The 23417-nt window shown below is 33.3% G+C and overlaps 1 protein-coding gene across 1 annotated transcript in view; it reads right to left on the bottom strand.

Moving 5' to 3' along the window:
* Nucleotides 1-23417, bottom strand: part of MMP16 (matrix metallopeptidase 16) — a 354542-nt gene that overhangs the window by 139294 nt on the left and 191831 nt on the right. The gene's annotated exons all lie outside the window — the stretch shown is intronic.

Raw genomic sequence — 23417 nt, forward strand, 5'->3', positions numbered from 1 at the left:
GCCCATATCTCCTCCCTCTTGCCTCTCCCTCCCACCCTCCCTATGCCACCCCTCTGGGTGGTCACAAAGCACCAATCTGATCTCCCTGTGCTATGTGGCTGCTTCCCACGAGCTATCTATTTTACATTTGGTAGGGTATATTTGTCCATACCACTCTCTCACTTTGTCCTAGCTTACCCTTCCCCCTCCCCCTGTCCTAAAGTCCATTCTCTACGTCTGCATCTTTATTCCTGTCCTGCCCCTAGGTTCATCAGAACCATTTTTGTTTTCTAGATTCCATATCTATGTGTTAGCATATGGCCTTTGTTTTTCTCTTTCTGACTTACTTCACTCTGTATGATAGTCTTTAAGTCCAGCCACCTGACTACAAATAACTCAATTTCATTTCATTTTATACCTGACTAATATTCCATTGTATATATGTGCCACATCTTCTTTATCCATTCATCTATCGATGGACACTTAGGTTGCTTCCATGTCCTAGCTACTGTAAATAGGGCTGCATTGAATATTGTGGTACATGACTCTTTATGAATGATGGTTTTCTCAGGGTATATGCCCAGTAGTGGGATTGCTGGGTCATATAGTAATTCTATTTTTAGTTTTTTGAGTTACCTCCATACTGTTCTCCATGGGGGCTGTATCAATTTACATTCCCAACAACAGTGTAAGAGGGTTCCCTTTTCTCCACACCCTCTCCAACATTTATTGTTTCTAGATTTTTTGATGATGACCATTCTGATTAGTGTGAGGTGATACCTCACTGTAGTTTTGATTTGCATTTCTCTAATGATTAGTGGTGTTGAGCATCCTTTCATGTGTTTGTTGGCAATCTGTATATCTTCTTTGAAGAAATGTCTGTTTAGGTTTTCTGCCCATTTTTGGGTTGGGTTGTTTGTTTTTTTGATATTGAACTACATGAGCTGCTTGTAAATATTGGAGATTAATCCTTCGTCAGTTGCTTCATTTGCCAATATTTTCTTCAATTCTGAGGGTTGTCTTTTTGTCTTGTTTATGGTTAACTTTGCTGTGCAAAAGCTTTTAAGTTTCATTAGGTCCTATTTGTTTATTTTTGTTTTGATTTCCATTTCTCTGGGAGGTGGGTCAAAAAGGATCTTGCTGTTATTTATGTCATAGACTGTTCTGCCTATGATTTCCTCTAAGTTTTACAGTGTCTGGCCTTACATTTAGGTCTGTAATCCATTTTGAGTTTATTTTTGTGTATGGTGTTAACGAGTGTTCTAATTTCATTCTTTCACATGTAGCTGTCTGGTTTTCCCAGCACCACTTATTGAACAGGCTATCTTTTCTCTATTGTATATTCTTACCTCTTTTATTAAAAATAAAGTGACCATATGTGTGTGGGTATATCTCTGGGATTTCTATCCTGTTCCATTGATTTGTATTTCTGTTTTTGTATCCATACCATACTGTCTTGATTACAGGAGCTTTGTAGTATATTCTGAAGTCATGGAGCCTGATTCCTCCAGCTCCATTTGTCTTTCTCAAGATTGCTTTGACTATTTGGGGTCTTTTGTGTTTCCATACAAATTGTGAAATTTTTTGTTCTAGTTCTGTGAAAACTGCCAGTTGTAGTTTCATAGGGAGTGCACTGAATCTGTAGATTGCTTTGGGTAGTATAGTCATTTACAAAATGTTGATTCTTCCAATCCAAGAGCATGATATATCTCTCCAACTGTTTGTATCATCTTTAATTTCTTTCATCAGTGTCTTATAGGTTTCTGTATACAGGTCTTTTTTCTCCTTGAATAGGTTTATTCCTAGGTATTTTATTCTTTCTGTTGCAATGGTAAATGGGAGTGTTTCCTTAATTTCTCTTTCAGATTTTCATAATTAGTGTATAGGAATGCAAGAGATTTCTGTGCATTAATTTTGTACACTGTTACTTAACCAAATTCATTGATTAGCTCTAGTTGTTTTCTGGTAGAGTCTTTAGGATTCTCTATGTATAGTATCAAGTCATCTTCAGAGAGTGACAGCTTTACTTCTTCTTTTTCAATTCGGATTCCTTTTATTTCTTTTTCTTCTCTGATTGCTGTGGCTAAAACTTCCAAAATTATGTTGAATAATAGTGGTGAGACTGGACAGCCTTGTCTTGTTCCTGATTTTAGGGGAAATGGTTTCAATTTATCACCATTGAGAACAATGTTGGCTGTGGGTTGTCATATATGGCCTTTATTATTCTGAGGTAAGTTCCCTCTATGTCTACTTTCTGGAGAGTTTTTATTATAAATAAATATTGAATTTTGTTGAAAGCTTTTTCTGCATCTATTGAGATGATCATATGGTTTTTCTCCTTCAGTTGTTAATATGGCTTATCACATGGATTGATTTCTGTATATTGAATAATCCTTGCATTCTTGGGATAAACCCCACTTGATCATGGTGTATGATCCTTTTAATGTGCTTTTGGATTCTGTTTGCAAGTATTTTGTTGAGGATTTTTGCATCTATGTTCATCAGTGATATTGACCTGTAGTTTTGTTTTTGTTTGTGACATCTTTTTCTGGTTTTGGTATCAGGACGATGGTGGCCTCTTAGAATGAGTTTGGGAGTGTTCCTCTCTCTGCTATATTTTGGAGGAGTTTGAGAAGGATAGGTGTTAGCTCTTCTCTAAATTCTTGATAGAATTTGCCTGTGAAACCATCAGGTCCTGGGCTTTTGTTTGTTGGAAGATTTTTAATCACAGTTTCAATTTCACTTCTTGTGATTGGTCTGTTTATATTTTGTATTTATTCTTGGTTCAGTCTTGGAAGGTTGTGCCTTTCTAAGAATTTGTCCATTTCTTCTAGGTTGTCCATTTTATTGGCATATTGTTGTTTGTAGTAATCTCTCATGATCCATTGTATTTCTGCAGTGTCAGTTACTTCTTTTCTATTTCTAATTCTATTGATTTGAGTCTTCTCCCTTTTTTTCTTGATGAGTCTGACTAATGGTTTATCAATTTTGTGTATCTTCTCAAAGAACTAGCTTTTAGTTTTATTGATCTTTGCTATTATTTCCTTTATTTCTTTTTCATTTATTTCTGGTTTGATCTTTATGATTTCTTTCCTTCCGCTAACTTTGGGGGTTTTTTTGTTCTTCTTTCTCTAACTGCTTTAGGTGTAAAGTTAGGTTTTTTATTTGAGATGTTTCTTGAGGTATGATTGTATTGCTATAAACTTCCCTCTTAGAACTGCTTTTGCTGCATCCCATAGGTTTTGGGTCATCATGTTTTCATTGTCATTTGTTTCTAGGTACTTTTTGATTTCCTCTTTGATTTCTTCAGTGATCTCTTGGTTATTTAATAGTGTATTGTTTAGCCTCCATGTGTTTGTATTTTTTACAGATTTTAAGAATATGTATGAGTAATTTTCTCTGTGTTTAATCTTGTTGGGGTTTTAACAGTTCTTTAATCTGTGGTGTGATTTTTGAATATGTGTTGGAAATTTTCCTTCCATTTTCTCTTTAAATATTGGTTTTACTCTTTTTCTCTATTTTCTCCTTTTCCATTATCTGAATTTCCACATTACATATTTTTCATTGTGTCCTATTTGCATATCTCAGCTCTTGTCTATCTTTTTTAGATTCTTTGATTTCTGTATACCTCAGCCTGGATATTTTTGTTGATCTATCTTTACATTTGTTAAGCATGTCTTCTACTGTGTCACTCTTCTATTAAATATACCTAAGTTACTCATTCCACTTATTTAATTTTTTTCAGTTCAAACTTTTCTATTGATCCTTTGTAATAAATTTAATTTAACTGTTGAAACCTCCTCATCTTCTAATCTATTTCTTGGACATGTTCACCATAGTTTTTTAAAGTCTATGAATGATAATTCCAATATCTGGATCATATATGTGTGTGGGGTGGGTGGGTATATTTGAGTGTATATTCAAGTTTTTCTCTATGTCCAGTTCTTTGGGTTGCCTAGTAATTTTTTACTGAAAGCCAGACATTGTGTATAAAATAATCAGAGTTCCTAGATGATGATATATTCATCCAGATAATATTTAGTCCTGAAATTTGGACAGATCATCTCAATCTTGTCAGAGACTGAATGGAATCTGGTTTACATTCCTTTTAAGATTCTGCTCCTAAGGTGTAACTCTCTAGATGTCCCAATTGGAACATGTGGTGTTTACCAGAGTCTACCACCATTGACGTGTCTTATATTCTAATTTTTGTGTCCTTACTGCCATAAGCCAACTAAAAACTGTGTTCTGTGCTTCAGTGGCTTTTTTCTTGTCTCTTAGAATTTTATCCTGTTCATTTTATAAATTTGTCAAAAGCCTGAAGGGTATAAGAAAGTATTGGGGTTTACTTCTTGCTGTTTCCCTGTTCTCAGAAATCTTGACCTCTCAGTCATGGCTTCCTTCATATCCTCAAACTCCAATTTTTTGTTTCTCTATATCTATAAGATTCATAAAAGTTCTCATGGTTTCTCTGCAAGCTAACAACAATTCTCTATCTATAGTTTCAGAATTTTCAAAATGCCTGATTATTACCTAGTATATAGGCTCCCCTTTCTCTTTTGGGTTCTTTTTTCACCAGGGTCTTTTCTTCTCAAGTCCTAGATCTCCTAACAGCTCTCTGATATCTTTAAACACACACACACACACACACACACACACACACACACACACACACACACATTATTTTATCTGTCCTTTAACTCAATGAGAACATTTGTCTACCAGAAGATTGACCATTATAGCCAAGGCATTTATATTTTTAAGGTACACTCAACCACTCTTTTGATTTTGGCAGTGAGAAATAAAGACATTTTAAAATTCTTCTGATAATTTTAATTCTAAGCATACTTTTTTTGGACATAATTGTTTTCCTAAATTAACTCTAGGCTATTCTGACTCCAAATAATAAGTTTTTCACTTATAGCTGATTGTTCAGATTCTAACTTTTTGTATATCTCATGAGTTATTTTTCTCTGGATAAATTCCTATACATTCTCATAGCAAGCACATCTTCCAATTTTATGGCTAGTCATATCTCTGTGAGTTCTTTTATAGCTGTTCAGACTTATCTCAGTATTTTTCTTCTTGATTGGGTTTAGGGCCCATAAAATGTCACATGCTTCTCAATGCATTTTCTTCTTCAAATAATTTATGAAGTAATGGGTCATAGAATTTATTCTAGGGTACCCCATTATTAAACATTCCCTTGTCATATGTGTAGCTATTTCTATATATTCTCCATATTTCCTATAGGTCATTCTATTTAAATTCACAGTAGTTCACACTTGTGTATTACACAAAGACTCTAGTAAAAATCTTTAGAAACAAAACTTGCATCTTTGTATATTTAGGCATCTTTTCTATTCCTTGTCCACATACTTATTTAAAAAACATGAGAAAAGCAGGGAATATGGCCAGTTCTCTACCCTCTTCTTTAATTGTTGATGTAAGCAGAAGAATCAAAGTTAACAGCATTCCATTGTTTTATATACTCATCAATTAATGACTGAAAGTAAGGTTAAGACTATTAGACAACTGCTCATATTTCAATTAGTAATTTGTATATGTATATTCCCTTATGTTTCATGTATTTATTATCTACAAAATATTGCTATATTTCTTTGCCTTGAATTTTCTAGGTAATTTTCTAAATATCCTTCTTTGCCTTTGTACACAGCTGTTTCAGTTATTTTATGCCACATCATGGATCTCCTCCAAAAGCAATGTGTTTAAACAACAATAAGCCTTTATTGTCTCTCATGGATTTTGTGTGCCAGAAATTTGTAAGAAACTTAGCTCCAAGTTGTGTCAATGTCTCTCATGAGGCTGCAATTAGATACTGGCTGGATCTGCATTCTTCTGAAAGGTTGACTGGACCTGGAGATCCACTTCTGAAGTGGCACACTCTCATAACTTGCAAATTAGTGTTGGTTATTGGTGGAGGTCCTTCTCCACCTGGGTCTCTCCACATGGCCTGGGTTTCTGTTAAACATGATGATTGGGCTCTAAAGGCAAATATTTTGAGAAGGAATGAGGGAAGAAAGAGAGAGAGAGAAAGAGATATCTCACCAGCTTCAAACAGAAGCTATATGCTTTTTAGCACATAGTCTCAGAACACATAATCACATAGCATCACTTTCACCACATTCTATTCATTAGAAGTGATTCACTTAGGGGCCCATATTCATTGGGAGAGAAATGAAACTCCATGTTTCAAAGGGACAAGTTTCAATGAATTTAAAAGCACCACAACAGCAAAACGTGCTTTAGTTAAACTCAAATTGTAATTTATTCAATTATGGAAACTTGAAAGGTAAAATTAATCTGGTTTCCACTGTTGTTATGAATTCCATGGAATTATTTTTTATAAGATACTGAATATGTAAGTTCTTTATAATATTTTTATATATTTTTCAAAAGTCTTAATAAGACTTACTGTGTAAATTTCATAACATTTTGATTAGAAAGAACTGCTGCCTATGAACTCAGAAAACCAATTATTTCACATCAAAAAATTAAAAAAAGAAAATGGATAAAATACTGTCTGTTAAACCACATTCTATACTTGAAGAAATTAAGAAATATATTTTACATATTATTATAGGGGGAAATTTTAAACAATGAAAAGACAAAAGAATATATCATTTGAAAAATCATCAAAGTTGAAATATCATTGAGATCAAATAGTGACACCAGCCTTTCCCAACTTTTCAATAAAATGTTTGGATGAAACTGAAAAAATGTAATACAACACTGGGAAAATAACCTATGCCTATCAATCTGGTACCCAAATAAAGGCAGGCTACTCCCCATAGGCAAGCCAAATAGAGGGAGCCCCCTAATTCTTCCCCATGAAATAAGGTAGTTTTGCTCTCTCCTACTTTCTGAAAATGACAAAGTGGGAGCAAATCAGGTAAACTGCCAATATCCTTTCTATTTAAAGGTCTTTTACAAATTAATGAAATAATTCAATAGAATGGTCCAATCAGAACAAAGGTGAGAAATAGCTAATGAACATTCACAAAGCACATACAGTTGAATAATATGTACAAAAATATGTGCCATCTAGTATTAACAAAAATTATAAATGTGTGAAATTACATTTTTACCTATTCAAATTGGTCAAGGTGAGAAATTAGGTGTTACTGGAGTTAAACTCAGGTGGGTAGCTTTGGGTGGTTTAAATTTCATATTGTTCAGCTATCCTATATGGGTAGATGACCTGCATCCCCACTCACAAACTATGACCTTGGACTCAGTACTTAGCACTTTGCACTTTACTTTCCTCATCTGTAATTTTTGGATAATAACAGACTATACATAATAGAGTTGCAGTGAAATGAAAATTCATCTGTGGCGTCTAACAGTGCTTAAAGTCCAGTTTATAGTATTATTTTATTTTTATTATCTTTAACATTATATCATATTTATTGTACTGTATACTCATATACTGCTGGTAGTAGTGTTAAATGGTTCTTCATTTTTGAAAAATAGCATAATAACAGATATAAACTCCCAGGGTCCTGAATAGAAATGGACAGAACAGTCAACCTGAGGGAAGGCTATGATGATAATGATCTCCTTCCTGCTGTCATTGCCCCAACCCCCCCACCTTGAACTGAAGAGATAACGTTTGGAAAAGAATATGGTCAGGGTTGAAAATAAATCAAGGTGAGTCAGGTTAGTTTGACTTAAATAATATGAGTTGATAATAAACCCAGGTAATGGGAACTATTTCCCAATGTTTCTTCAATGATTCTTTTACTTTATTCTGGTGACTTGCACCAGCTGACCTCAGGCTAAAGTGTGAAGCGTTCTACTTGAAGTTCTCTTATTACCTGATTAAAATGATTATTTTAAATATGTTGAAAAGATAAAAAATATGATCTATTATGTCTGGAAATGCATGTTGTAAGATATCTCATCTCTGGTTTGGTTTCATTTATTATGTAAGAATTCATTATGTTCTTAAGATACTAAAGTAAATGTGCTGTATATATTTGTGGATCGCAAAGTTACAAGTAAAAGAGTTAATGATTAAGACAAAGTTTGGTAGTCTGATTAGATAAAGGCAGGGTCTTGAGGGCTGAGTAGAACTTTATGATGGAAGGGGTGATGGGCATAAAACACATCCATTTTTTCCCAAAGGCAAGAATTCATGAGGAAACAATGAGTGAAAGTCAAAGATGAGGCAGAAAAGATCTGTGAATATAACTACATAAACTGATTTCAATTTAAGATTCATGGTTATCTGTTAAGGCCAGGGAATTAGGTTGAAAGTTTAGGTAAATTTAAAGGTTTAAATTGCAACTAATTTATTTTTTCTGGATCTCCTTGCTGAGAAATAAACTGCAAATCAGAAATGAACATTTCCCCAGCATGTTTCTATTAGGTAAAAAACATTAGTACCACTCATCCAGCTAAGATTTTTGTAGATTCACTCCCAAAAAAAGGGCTCTAAATGAAAAGTTTCATTAGGTAAAAAACTTTTATTTTAAGCCAGGGCTTTTTGTCACTGGTTTAATACATAAATATATAAATGTGTTTAATATACCATAAAATATATATTTTATTGTTAGTATTTCCTTCTTTGACACTGCTATAGAATGAGTAAATCTGCTAGAGCTAAATATCAGCTTTCTTGATCTTATTTTTTATCCAATATGCATCTTTTAAAAATAAAATTAAAAGGAGAAGGTGGCTACAAAAAAATGTAAATCTTGGCAAGTGAAAGGAAAGTTCTAACAAAGCACCAATTTTGCTCTAAGGAAACCTGAATGTACTATACACACATACATATATACATATACACCTTTGGAAAACTTACAATATGAAATAGAAGAAAATGGTAAAATTTGGTTTTGGTTTAAAAAGTTAAGATAAAATCAGAGAAAGGAGAATTTAGATTGAATAATTTGTATATATTACAGATTAATATAATATGGAATAATCTTAGAGTGAAATTCCATTTCATATATGTAAAAATAAGTTTAAGTAAATAGGAAATAGGTTGTGATTTTGCGAATCATTATATAATAGTAATATACTACTTGAGACAAATTTTCCAACTCTGAAATTGAATACCTTGGTATTCAGAAACTAGTATTTACTTTTATGCATGAGGAAATTTAGAACTAAATATATCCAAGACACAGCCTGAGACTCTGATCAGAATTTTTTAAAAAACTGTAAATAGTGGGTTGATAAATTTAAACTAGAATTGCCACAAAGAAGTAATCAAAGGTTCTTGCTCTTGGGTAGGGTGGAGCCACCAGAATGTTCACATTTGAATAAGTCAAATCTTATTGTTAAAAAATAAATTATTTATTACATATGCTTATATGTTTTATTTTGTACAATAATCTCATTTTAATAGAATCCACTATTGCCTGTAGAGTGTTTTCAAACGCTATTCCTTTTTTATTACTCTTTAATTCTCAATATATATACATCTTGAATTAAATAATGGTATAGGAGATAATATTCAACAGAAGTCACACAATTTAAATAGAGAAATTAGCCCTGAAGAGATTCATACTCAACTCTTCATATTTTCTCCTTATCAGATAGCTTATATCCTGCAACCTGAATAAATTGTTCTAAATCATAGGTGTGTTCATTTTATTCTCTTGTTAAATCGAGTTTGGTGGATTCCAATGGGCCATAATAGAAATCGACTTCATCAGCCTGTCACTAAATAATTTCAACAAATTAAATAAAACTGAACTTCATAGTTTTAGCTTAATACTAATGGTCACATTTAATTATCCCATTTTCTAGACCAGGGATTTCAACTGAGGAATATTTTGCACTCCCCTTCCCCTAGTGGACAGTTGGGAAAGACTGGAGACAGTTTTGGCTGGAAGACAATTTTGGTTATTTACAACTGAGGCTGATACTAGCATCTATGGATAGAGGCCAGGGATAATGCAATTAATGTATAGGAAACTCCTCCCTGCTCCCCAAAAATATGGGTCTCAAAATTTCAATAGTGTTGAGGCTGAGAAATCCTGTTCTAGGCCAACATGTCCTAATTATTTTACACTCTATGATTTTTTCCATATAGTTTCTTTGTCTTAATATTTTCTTCTTTCCATTTCTCTGTCAAAATTATAATTTTCCCTTAATTCTCAACTCAAACATATTTTTTTGCAGGAAAAGTTCTATTCAGTGTTACTGGTGTATTTGATTAGGATCAAATAATATTTTGGGGTTCTGTACTCTTAGCAAGACCCTTTCTAATAATATAATTCTGATTATGCAATATTTGATACATGTAAAACAATATCCTTAACATATATGTAAATTATGAAGCATATCATAATAACATAAACCTGAAAATCCATCATCCCAACTTAAAAATAAATTATTGCCAACTCCTTTACATCTACTTATATCTAGTCCATATTTCATTCCTCTGCTTCCCTTAGAATTAATCACTATTCTTAAAATTGTGATATCTTTCCCTTGCTTTGAAAAGCAATTTATATGCCTGTGTCTGGTTTTTGCTTCTTTATTTTTTAAAACAGCTTTATTGCAGTATAATTGCTTTACAATATTGTGTTAATTTCAGCTGTATAACAAAGTGAATAAGCGACATGTATACATATATCCCGACATGCCCTCGCTCTTGTGTCTCCCTCTCACCACCCTATCCCACCCCTCTGGGTGGTCACAAAGCACGGAGCTGATCTCCCTGTGTGAAGCAGCTGCTTCCCATTAGCTATCTATTTTACATTTGGTAGTGTATATCTGTCAATGCTACTCATTAACTTCTTCCCAGCTTAAACTTCCCCCATCCCCGATCCTCGGGTCCATTCTCTACCTCTGTGCCTTTATTCCTGTCCTACCCCTATATTCATCAGAACCGTTTTTTTCTTTTACATTCAATTTATATGCGTTAGCATATGGTATTTGTTTTTCTCTTTCTGACTTACTTCACTCTGTATGACAGATTCTAGGTCCATCCACCTCACTACAAATAACTCAATTCATTTATTTTCATGGCTGAGTAATATTCCATTGTATATATGTGCCACATCTTCTTTATCCATTCATCTGTTGATGGACACTTAGGTTGCTTCCATGTCCTGGCTACTGTAAATAGTGCTGCAATGAACATTGTGATACATGGCTCTTTTGAATTATGGTTTTCTTAGGATATGTGCCCAGTAGTGGGATCACTGGGTCATATGGTGGTTCGATTTTTAGTTTTTTAAGGAAGCTCCATACTGTTCTCCATAGTGGTTGTATCAATTTACATTCCCACCAACCGTGTTGGAGGGTTCCCTTTTCTCCACACCCTCTCCAGCATTTATTGGTTGTAGATTTTTTGATGATGGCCATTCTGACGGGTGTGAGTTGATACCTCATTGTAGTTTTGATTTGCATTTCTCTAATGATTATGATTAGTGATGTTGAGCATCCTTTCATGTGTTTGTTGGCAATCTATATATCTTCTTTGAAGAAATGTCTATTTAGGTCTTCAGCCCATTTTTGGATTGGGTTGTTTTTGTTTTTGTTTTTTTTTTGATATTGAGCTGCATGAACTGCTTGTAAATTTTGGGGATTAATCTTTTGTCAGTTGCTTATTTGGCAAATATTTTCTCCCATTCTGAGGGTTTTCTTTTCTTATGTTTCCTTTGCTGTGCAAAAGCATTTAAGTTTCATTAGGTCCCTTTTTTTTTTTTAATTTCCATTTATCTAGAAGGTGGGTCAAAAAGAATTTTGCTGTGATTTATGTCATAGAGTGTTCTGCCTATGTTTTCCTCTAAGAGTTTGGTAGTGTTGGGCCTCACATTTAGGTCTTTAAACCATTTTGAGTTTTATTTCTGTATGTGGTGTTAGGGAGTGTTCTAATTTCATTTTTTTATGTGGAGCTGTCCAGTTTTCCCAGCACCACTTATTAAAGAGGCTGTCTTTTCTCCATTGTATATTCTTGCCTTCTTTATCAAAGATAAGGTGACCATATGCATGTGGGTTTATCTCTGGGTTTTCTATCCTGCTCCATTGATCTATATTTCTGTTTTAGTGCCAGTACCATACTGTCTTGATTACTGTAGCTTTGTAGTATAGTCTGAAGCCAGGGATCCTGATTCCTCCAGCTCCGGTTTTCTTTCTCAAGTTTGCTTTGGCTATTCAGGGTCTTTTGTGTTTCCACAGAAATTGTGAAATTTTTTGTTCTAGTTCTGTGAGACATGCCATTGGGAATTTGATAGGGATTGCATTGAATCTGTAGATTGCTTTTAGTAGTATGGTCATTTTCACAGTGTTGATTCTTCCAATCCAAGAACATGGTATATCTCTCCACCTGTTTGTATCATCTTTCTTTCATCAATGTCTTATAGTTTTCTGCATACAGGTCTTTTATCTCCTTAGGTAGGTTTATTTCTAAGTATTTTATCCTTTTTGTTGCAATGGTAGATGGGAGTGTTTCCTTAATTTCTCTTTCAGATTTTCATCATTAGTGTATAGGAATGCAAGAGATTTCTGTGCATTAATTTTGTACACTGCTATTTAACCAAATGCATTGATTAGCTCTAGTAATTTTCTGGTAGCATCTTTAGTACTCTCTTTGTATAGTATCATCACCTGCAAATCGTGACAGTTTTACTTCTTTTCTGATTTAGAATCCTTTTATTTCTTTTTCTTCTCTGATTACTGTGGCTAAAACTTCCAAATATGTTGAATAATACCGGTGAGAGTGGGCACCCTTGTCTTTTTCTTGATCTTAGAGGAAATTATATCAATTTTGCACCACTGAGAACAATGTTGGCTGGGGGTGTCATATATGGCCTTTATTATGTTGAGGTAGGTTCCGTCTATGCCTGCTCTCTGGAGAGTTTATCATAAATGGTTGTTGAATTTTGTCAAAAGCTTTTTCGGCATCTATTGAGATTATCATATGGTTTTTATTCCTTAATGTGTTAATGTGTAATCCCATTGATTGATTTACGTATATTGAAGAATCCTTGCATTGCTGGGATAAACCCCATTTGATCATGGTATAAGATCCTTTTTACGTGCTGTTGAATTCTGTTTCCTAGTATTTTTTTGAGGATTTCAGCATGTATGTTCATCAGTGATATTGGCTTGTAGTTTTCTTCTTTTTTTTGTGACATCTTTGTCTGGTTTTGGTATCAGAGTGATGGTGGTCTCTTAGAATGAGTTTGGGCATGTTCCTCCCTCTGCTATGTTTTGGAAGAGCTTGAGAAGGATAGGTGTTACCTGTTCTCTAAGTATCTGATAGAATTCGCCTGTGAAGACATCTGGTCCTGGGCTTTTGTTTGTTGGAAGGTTTTTAATCACAGTTTCAATTTCACTTCTTGTGATTGGTCTGTTTATATTTTCTATTTCTTCCTGGTTCAGTCTTGGACGGTTGTGCTTTGCTAAGAATTTCCTCCAGGTTGTCCATTTTATTGGCATATAGTTGCTTAGTCTCAGTTGTTACTTCTTTTCATTTCTAATTCCTTTGATTTGAGTCTTCTCCCTTTTATTCTTGTTGAGTCTGGCTAATGGTTTATCAATTTTGTTTATCTTCTCAAAGAACCATCTTTTAGTTTTATTGATCTTTGCTATTGTTTTCTTCATTTCTTTTTCATTTCTTTCTGATCTGATCTGTATTATTTCTTTCCTTCTGAAAACTTTGGGTTTTTTTGTTCTTCTTTCTCTAATTGCTTTAGGTGTAATATTTGGTTCTTTGAGATTTTTCTTGTTTCTTGAGGTACAATTGTATTGCTATAAACTTCACTCTGGAAGTACTTTTGCTGTGTCCCATAGGTTTTGGGTCATCGTGTTTTCATTGTCATTTGTTTCTAGGTATTTTTTGGTTTCCTCTTTGATTTCTTCAGTGATCTCTTGGTTATTAAGTAGTGTATTGTTTAGTCTCCATGTGTTTGTATATTTTACAGTTTTTTTCTTGTAATTGATCCTTAGTCTTATAACACTGTGGATGGAAAAGATACTTGATACAATTTCAATTTTCTTCAGTTTACCAAGGCTTGATACTTGACCCAAGATATGATCTGTCCTGGAGAATGTTCCATGAGCACTTGAGAAAAAAGTGTATTCTTTTTTTTTGCATGGAATGTCCTATAGATATCAATTAAGTCCATCATGTTTAATATGTCATTTAAAGCTTGGGTTTCCTTATTTATTTTCATTTGGGATGATCTTTCCATTGGTGAAAGTGGGGTGTTGAAGTCCCTTACTATTATTGTGTTTCTGTTAATTTCCCTCTTTATGGCTATTAGCATTTGCCTTATGTATTGAAGTGCTATTATATTGGTTGCATAAATGCTTTTAATTGTTATATCTTCTTGGATTGATTCCTTGATCTTTATGTAATGTCTTTCTTTGTCTCTTGGAATAGTCTTTATTTTAAAGTCTATTTTGTCTGATATGAGAACTGCCACTCCAGTTTTCTTTTCATTTCTAATTGCATGGAATATCTTTTTTCATCCCCTCACTTTCAGTCTGTATGTGTCCCTAGGTCTGAAATGGGTTTCTTGTAGACACCATATATATGGGTCTTGTTTTTGTATCCATTCAGCCAGTCTATGTCTTTTGGTTGGAGCATTTAATCCATTTATATTCAAGGTAATTATCAATATGTATGTCCCTATTATCATTTTCTTAATTGTTTTGGGTTTGTTATTGTAGGTCTTTTCCTTTTCTTGTGTTTCCTGCCTAGAGAAGTTCCTTTAGCATTTGTTTAAAGCTGGTTTGGTGGTGATGAATTCTCTTAACTTTTGCTTGTCTTTAAAGTTTTAATTTCTCCTTCGAATCTGAGTGAAATCCTTGCTAGGTAGAATAAACTTGGTTGTAGGTTTTTCCCTTTCATCACTTTAACTATGTCCTGCCACTCCCTTCCTGTTTGCAGCATTTCTGCTGAAAGATCAGCTGTTAACCTTATGCAGATTCCCTTGTATGTTATTTGTTGCTTTCCCTTGCTGTTTTTAATATTTTTTCTTTGTTTTTAATTTTTGAGAGTTTGATTAATGTGTCTTAGCATGTTTCTCCTTAGATTTATCCTGTACGAGACTCTCTGCCCTTCCTGGACTTGACTGACTATTTCTTTTCCCATGTTAGGGAAGCTTTTGACTATAATCTAAATATTTTCTCAGACCCTTTCTTTTTCTGTTCTTCTTCTAGGACCCCTATACTTTGAATATTGGTGCATTTAATGTTGTCCCAGAGGTCTCTGATACTGTCCTCAATTCTTTTCATTCTTTTTTCTTTATTCTGCTCTGTGGTATTTATTTCCACTATATTATCTTCCAGGTCACTTATCTGTTCTTCTGCCTCAGTTATTCTGCTTTTGATTCCTTCCAGAGAATTGTGTAGTTTATCATTGTTTGTTTGCTCTTTTGTTCTTCTAGGTTCTTGTTAAATGCTTCTTTTATTTTCTCCATTCTATATCCAAGATTTTGGATCATCTTTACTATCATTACTGTGTATTTCTTTTTAGGTAGGCTGTCTATTTCCTCTTCATTTGTTTGGTCTGGTGGGATTTTACCTTGCTCCTTCATCTGCTGCATATTTTTCTGTCTTCTCATTTTGTTTAACTTACTTTGTTGGGGTCTCCTTTTTAACACTGCTTTGGGGTCTCCTTTTTGCAAGTTTGTAGTTCCTGTTTTGGTGTCTATGCATATTTTGGAAGTTATGCACTGCTTAATTTTTTTTTAATTTATATTTATTTATTTAGTTATTTACTTATTTATTTATTTTATTGTTTGCTTTTGGCAATTTATTATGCTTGTTTACCGGAATATAAAATTAATTCCTTAACCTTATTGTTAAATTATATGAGAATCTTAGAGTATTTCAATATTGATCTCTGCTTCCCTGGTTTTCATGTAGTTATTTTTCAGTAAGCTTCTTCTCTTTTTAGTTGTACAGATTACACATTACTATTATTTCATACATGGAATATTTATTAATTTCTTTGATCAAAATTATTTCTTTTATCTAAGTTTGTTATAGGGTTATTTTGTCAAGTGTTAGAAAGTCTTTTTGAGTTATTAACTGAATTGCAATTTGTCTAATTTTTTATCCTTTTAAAATTTTCTATTTCATTCTAACTTCTGAAAGATAGTTTTGTTGGATAATTCTAGGCTGATAGTTATTTATTCTGAGCATTTCAAAATATTTCATTGTTATTGAGATCCTTATTGTCTGGGGAATTTCCTGGCTAGTTATGGGTGAAGTGTGCTTTCCATCTATCTGTTTTGAAAATCTTTCCTTTGTCTTTGGTAACTTGCATTTACTCTAAAGTGTGTGTGTGTGTTTTTGAATTTATACTCTTTTGAATAAATTGGGATTCCATCTGTGGATTTATACTTTTATATCTAGGTAATTATCAATTAGTATACCTTCAGATATTGCTTCTTTTCTTATCTTTTTTTTTTTTTTGTAATTCTCTCTTTCTGGGATTTCAATTGTATTTATATTAGATCTTTTGTTCTATTTTCCTTATCTCTTAATCTTTTGTATGCTTCATCCTTTTTACCCTCCATACTGTGATTTGTGGATTTATTTAGATCTATCTTATTATTCACTATCTATAGCTAATTTTAGTCTGCTCTTTAACCTACCCATTATTATTATATTTTATTCTTACTATTACATTTTTAGGTTTTATTTTTCATCTCTTCTTCATCTTTTTAAATAATATCTTGTTTCTTGTTCATTTCTGTGATTCCGTCTCTCCTTTTTAGAGCTATCACACCCTGAAGTTGTATCCTTTTTAAATTTATTATTTCAGTAACTTAAATTCCTGGGGAATAATCTCTTTTTTAAAGCTGATTCTCATTCATTATGCTTGATTTCCTTTTATGTTTAGTGATATTTACATTTACATTACATCTATCTATGAAAAAATATGAGAGCCTAAAGCCAGTATGCTTTCTGCTAAAGAGAACATGTATTCACTTATACTGGGATCTGAGTGTGTATGTGGGGGTGTGTGATATTATGAATCTTGGATCATATTGTCTATATCCAAGTGCTGGTATTTTAATACAGAATCTTCAGATTCACTTTGTCCCTGACATAAACCTTGGTCTCTGCTTTTCACATATGCAGGTTACTCAAAACTCTAGTTTCAGTTTATTGTTTCCCTGATATTGTGAAGATATTATTTGCTGAATGTGGTGCCATCTACTCAGTTAAAAGTATGCTTCATTGATTAGTTATTTAGTAATAAGAAGAATCTTTGAAATATCTACTCCTCTAGAAGCAGGTATTTCAAGAGTGCTCTTTTAAAACCACTATTATGATACTTTTCACAGTCAGTATTATAAATAATTGTATTATGTTTCTATCCTAGATTGTAAAATATCTTCTTTTAAAATGTTATGGTTTATTAATATTTTTATTGGGATTTTATGTAATGTTTAGTCTTTCCCTTGGGTTCCTACTATATGAAGTAGTGGTTTCTACCATATTACTAATATCCTAATGATCAATGAAATGTTTGTTGAAAGGAGAGTGTATGAAAATACAGTAATATTAGTAGACCTCTATGCTAATGTTATATTTTATATAAATGCTGAATATTTACTCCACAATTTCCTTCTACCTTTATATTATTACCAAATCATAAGGAAGTATCACTCAGAACACATATGATTTCTAAAACAAAGATTATTTATATAGAAATATTTTAAAACCACAGATGAAGTTTAATATTAAAAAGAACAAGGAAGCTATTAGAATATAAAAGAATATTATGTATAATTTCTTCCATCATTTTTAGCAATTAGAATAGCAAAGGTTAAAAAACACACAAAATGGGGCTTCCCTGGTGGTGCAGTGGTTGAGAGTCCGCCTGCTGATGCAGGGGACACGGGTTCGTGCCCCGGTCTGGGAAGATCTCACATGTCGCGGAGCGGCTGGGCCCGTGAGCCATGGCCGCTGAGCCTGAGTGTCCGGAGCCTGTGCTCCACAACGGGAGAGGCCACAACAGTGAGAGGCCCACGTACCGCAAAAAAACAGAAAACAAAAAAAGAACACACAAAATGATTAGCCTTGTATTTTGGCCTCTGAGAAGAACCTGTATTTTTTTTTTCCTGCCTTTTGGTTAATGGGATCTTGTTTTTACTTGTAGGATGTATTTATTTATGGATCTGATTTGGTAATTTTGCAATGAATGCAATGACTCCTTTTGAATTGCATACTACTGTCATACTTTAGAAGACTTTTCTAATAGGCATTTGCTTACTTATTTTACTTAATTTTTTACTCTTCCTTCTTTTGGAAGAATCTTACTTCTTATACTGGAGTTATCTATAAGTATTCTAATATCTATCCTTAATTTCACATCATTTTATCTTATTATGTTTTTCTGAAAATGCTTACCAAGATTTTCTTCCACATGACAGATTCAGTTTTTAAAGCAATAATAGGTTTTATTTTCCTGTTCCATAGAGAGCCTTTATGGGTATTTTGAGTTATTTCCAATATTGATTTTCTGGTTCACTCGATAAAGTATTTTCAGCAATCGGCTTTTCTCCTGAGTCTTCCGGTAGTTTTTTCAGTATCTTTTTAATGGTATCATTTTTTGTTACTAACTAGGTAAACATAAGCAAGTTACCAAACTTTCTGTGCCTCGATTTCCTTGCAAAGTGGAAATAATTACACTATCTTCCTTATTAATTTGTGTGAGGAATAAATGAGTTAAATATATAAGCTGAATTTTAAATAATTTCAATTAAATTTGGCTTCTATTAGTATTTATTTTTCACTGTTTTCTTCTTTATGCAACTTTGAATGAGACTGACAATAACCAGCAGAGAGAGTTTTTAAATTATTCTTAATTTCCCTACCTTTCTTCATATTGGCCAAATAACCATTTCAATTGAAACCTGGAGAATGGCTGATATTCTATAGTCTTAGGTCAGTTTCCATTGTTCAGGGCAAATGCATTTAGCATAGCCGTGCCTAACAGAGGTAGAACATTCCTGTCTTGGTCTCTTGTAGACCCATTCTCTTGTTCTCTGATGCATCCAGTCAATGGCAAAGTATAATTTCCACTGTTAATTGCAACATGGGCTATTTCTGTTACTGCTTTGATACCTAATCAACAGACTGTGTAGGAGGTAAGTCGTGGCAATATTTGATTAAAAATGAAGAAGTGAGTTATAAATTAAATGTGGGACAGGTAGTTGATAGTTTTGTTGTGTTTAAAATATAAGGAAATTACTAAAATGGTAGAATGCCAGGTTTTGTAATGGTATGGTTGTAATACTGCAAAAAACAATTACACAAAAGTAAGGTAGAAATTCATTAATGGTCTTGATAATTTAGTCAATAAAATACTATCAAATTATTAACTCCAACCAACTGGATTTTTTTCAAAAACTTAAAGACATTATTTTGATAAACTAACTAATGGTTAAATTTGAAAATTGTACTTCATTGGTAGACTTGGTTGTCTACCTAGATTTAAGGATAGATACTCTATAAGAAGATGGATTAGAAAGATAATTCCTACACATACTATATAAGAAGAGGAATGACAGAAGCTAAATAATGATTAATAGGTTAAAATCTGCATTAAGGGAAATTATGGTTAAGCAGCTTACCCACAGATGCAGAGTAGTATATTTAATATCAATCTAGCATTGTTTTTACCTCACAACTTATTGGTGTGGCAGACACTGACTAGTTGCTCATCAAACCTGGGCATATATCTGGAGAAAACCATAATTCAAAAAGATACATGCACTGCAATGTTTATTGCAGCACTATTTACAATAACCAGGTCATGGAAGCAACCTAAATGTCCATCTACAGAGGAATGGATAAAGAAGATGTGGTACATATATACAATGGAGTATTACTCAGCCATAAAAAGGGACAAAATTGTGTCATTTGCAGAGATGTGGATGGACCTAGAGACTGTCATAGAGAGTGAAGTCAGAAAGAGAAAAATAAATATCGTATATTAACATATATTTGTGGAATCTAGAAAAATAGTATAGATGAACTTATTTGCAAAACAGAAATACAAATGTGGACGTAGAGAACAAATGTATGGATGCCAAGGGAAGAGGGGGTGGGATGAACTGGGAGATTGGGATTGACATATATACACTACTCTGCATAAAACAGATGACTAATGAGAACCTACTCTATAACACAGGGAACTCTACTCGGTGCTCTGTGGTGACCTAAAAGGGAAGAAAATCCAAAAAAGAGGGAATATATATATATATATATATATATATATATATATATATATAGTTGATTCAGTTTGCTGTACAGCAGAAACTAACACAACTGTGTAAAGCAACTAAACTCCAATAAAATAAATAAATATTTTAAAAGATGTGGTACATATATACAATGGAATATTAGTCAAAAAAAAAAAGAGAATGAAATAATGCCATTTGCAGCAAAATGGATGGACCTAGAGATTGTCATACTGAATGAAGTAAGTCAGACAAAGACAAATATCATATGATATCACTTATATGTGGAATCTAAAACAAAGGTACAAATAAACTTATCTATGAAACAAATAGAGTTACAGATGGAGAAAACAAACTTATGGTCACCAGGGGGCAAGTGGGGGGGAGGGATAAATTGGGAGATTGGGACTGACATATACACACTATTATATATAAAATAAATAACTAATAAGGACTTATGGTATAGCACAGGGAACTATACTTAATACTCTTTAATAGCCTATATATGAAAAGAATCTAAAAAAGAGTAAATATATGTATACGTATAACTGATTCACTTTGTTGCACACCTGAAACTAGCACAACATTATAAATCAACTATACTGCAATAAAAAAAAATAAGCCTTCTCTAGCTTTCTTTATGATTAGATGTGGCCATAGGATTGAATTCTAGTTAGTAGAACTTGGGGGAAAATAATATTTACTGCTTGCAGGTCTGGCACATAAGCAAATGAGCAAAACTACCTTGGTTTGCTCAGCTGCTGTCTGGATGTTTATGCCTTAGGAAACTCTGAAAATCATGTCTTGATGATGGCTGAGCCTCCATTATTCTGGGTCTCTGGCTGATTGAGTGGACAGTCCCTCTGCCCCACCACATGAGCAAGAAATAAAATTCTATTGTGTTAAGCCATTGAAATGTCTGGCTCTATCTGTTTCTGCTCTATGTTACATGTATTTTAATGTACATGATCCATCTATATACTTTAATAAAACTGATATAATGAAACAATATTTTGAGTGTGATGACATCAATTCATCTTCTATTCTCTAATTGGACACAAAGATCTAAAAATAAAGAACCAAGTAGAACCTGCATAGTAATCATATGAAACAACATAATTGAGAGGTTTTGAAAAAGTAAAGACTATCAAACTTTAGGTCACTGGTCTAGTGAAATGAAATAAACTCAGTGAAATGAAGTTTATTCCAGGAAGGAGGGAAGGAAGGTTTTTAAAAACAATCAAAAAATCTCTATCATAGTTTTCAAATCCAAATTACTATAGAAAGTTTTGGTAAAGCATCGTAAGGTAATAACTGTGTGGCAGACAGCTAATAGTTTTACAGTTTAAAATCTCAATAAATACTCTGGTTTTAAGGATGAGTAAAAGTCCTTGACTCTCCCGTCATATCAAGTCCTTCCCGTATTTTTAAAAAGCGCAAGACAGATTGATACAGATAATATTCCCACAGACTGCAGCACTTCTAGGACTCTTGGTAATATCTGTTCGGCAACTAACCCTTCCTGTTCTCAAAGATCAAAGTCCAAAACCTGCAGGCATCTGAAAAATATTATATAGCAGATACAGCTGCAAAATGAGCATAAAAATTGGGGAGGTGACAGACAGCTTGTTAAGGCCTAGGTGTGCCTCTTGGTAAACTTGTATTTGCACACCAATGACAAAATCTCTCTTACAGAAAGTTAACTCTCCCTGGTTTGTATAAATCATGTCCATTGACTCAAACATTATATCATGAAGATATTTAACTTAAACTTGGTCTATTCAAAGAATTTGTGGGCTTAGATGTAGAATTTGACCGTTTCACATTTAATGATTATATTAGTTTGTATTCTCCAGAGAAATACAATCAGTAGGATATATATGGCTATATTAGAGTAGATATATTATAGGAATTGGCTCATGAGGTTATGGAGGCTAAGAAGTCCCTCTATCTGTTGTCAGCAAATTGAAGAACCAGGAAACCTGATGGTACAATTCAGTTTGAGTCCAAAGGCCCAAGAACCAGGAGTTCTGAAGTACAAAGTCAGGGAAAGATGCAGGTGCCACATCAAGAAGGGAGACAGAATTCACCCATTCTCTTTTGTTCTATACTGGCCCTCAATGGATCGGATCATGCCTGCCCACATGGGTGAAGGAAGATCTTCTTTACTCAGTCTACCAAATCAAATGCTAATCTCTCCCAGAAACACCCCACAGGCAAATTCAGAAATGATATTTTAGCAGCTATCTGGGCATCCCTTAGACCAATCAACTTGACACATAAAATTAACTGTCATAATGATGCAATAGATTTAAGGATTTTGATGTCTCATGAAATTTTCATCATCATCGCTCTCTCCTTAGTTTGTGGATAGACTGCCACAACAGCTCTGAGCACCTCATGATCACCTTCTGACTTTAGACAGTGACCTTTACACCAATAAACAGAGCCAAGGCAATGCATTCTTTCTGTTAATAGAATAGTTAATAGAACTACATAGTAAAATAAGATATGCATCTGGATATTTCTCTTGTCATAGTTTTATATATTATTTTAATAGATAACCTTTATGTTTGGAGATTATCAATTTGTAATCCTCTGACTGTGGTAGATTACTTGTCTAATTAGAAAGAATCTTTGTGGTAAGTTCGTGTTTACATTGACATTACCATTTAAACTTTATACAGTAGCCAAGGAAACAATATGATAATGATGTTCAAAATGAATCTTAACATTTTGCTAGATTTAAATTTCCTAACACACATTCGGGCAATGTATACTTTTTAAAAACCATATCACAGTAACATTTTCTGTTTAGAATTACTATGCAGATGTTTTTCTTATCCACTCCTTAAAGAAAAAAAAAACATCTTGGAGCAAAAAAAAGCATTCTATTTACTAAGGGTGTGTGTGTGTGTGTGTGTGTGTGTGTGTGTGTGTGTGGTGTACTTATTTATTTATTTTAATGTAAGTTTTGTGTAATTTCCTTAATGAGCATTAGCTTAAGCTTTCAAAAGGTACCATGACTATAAGCAAATTGATAGGAAAGTGGACAACAATGAATTAAGGATTACTGGCAGACTAAGACACTGTTTTATCTCTTTTGAGGTAGACAGAATTCAAATTGCCTTCATTAACTGAGCAATATGATGTGGAAAATGAGCTGGGTACTTATCAAGAGGCTCTGTCATTTGCATTTTTGCTAAACTTTCAAGCTTCTCTGTTTTCTAGATGCTTAAGAGC

The sequence above is a fragment of the Orcinus orca genome, chromosome 17, assembly GCF_937001465.1.
Source record: "Orcinus orca chromosome 17, mOrcOrc1.1, whole genome shotgun sequence".
Classification (NCBI taxonomy): Eukaryota; Metazoa; Chordata; class Mammalia; order Artiodactyla; family Delphinidae; genus Orcinus; species Orcinus orca.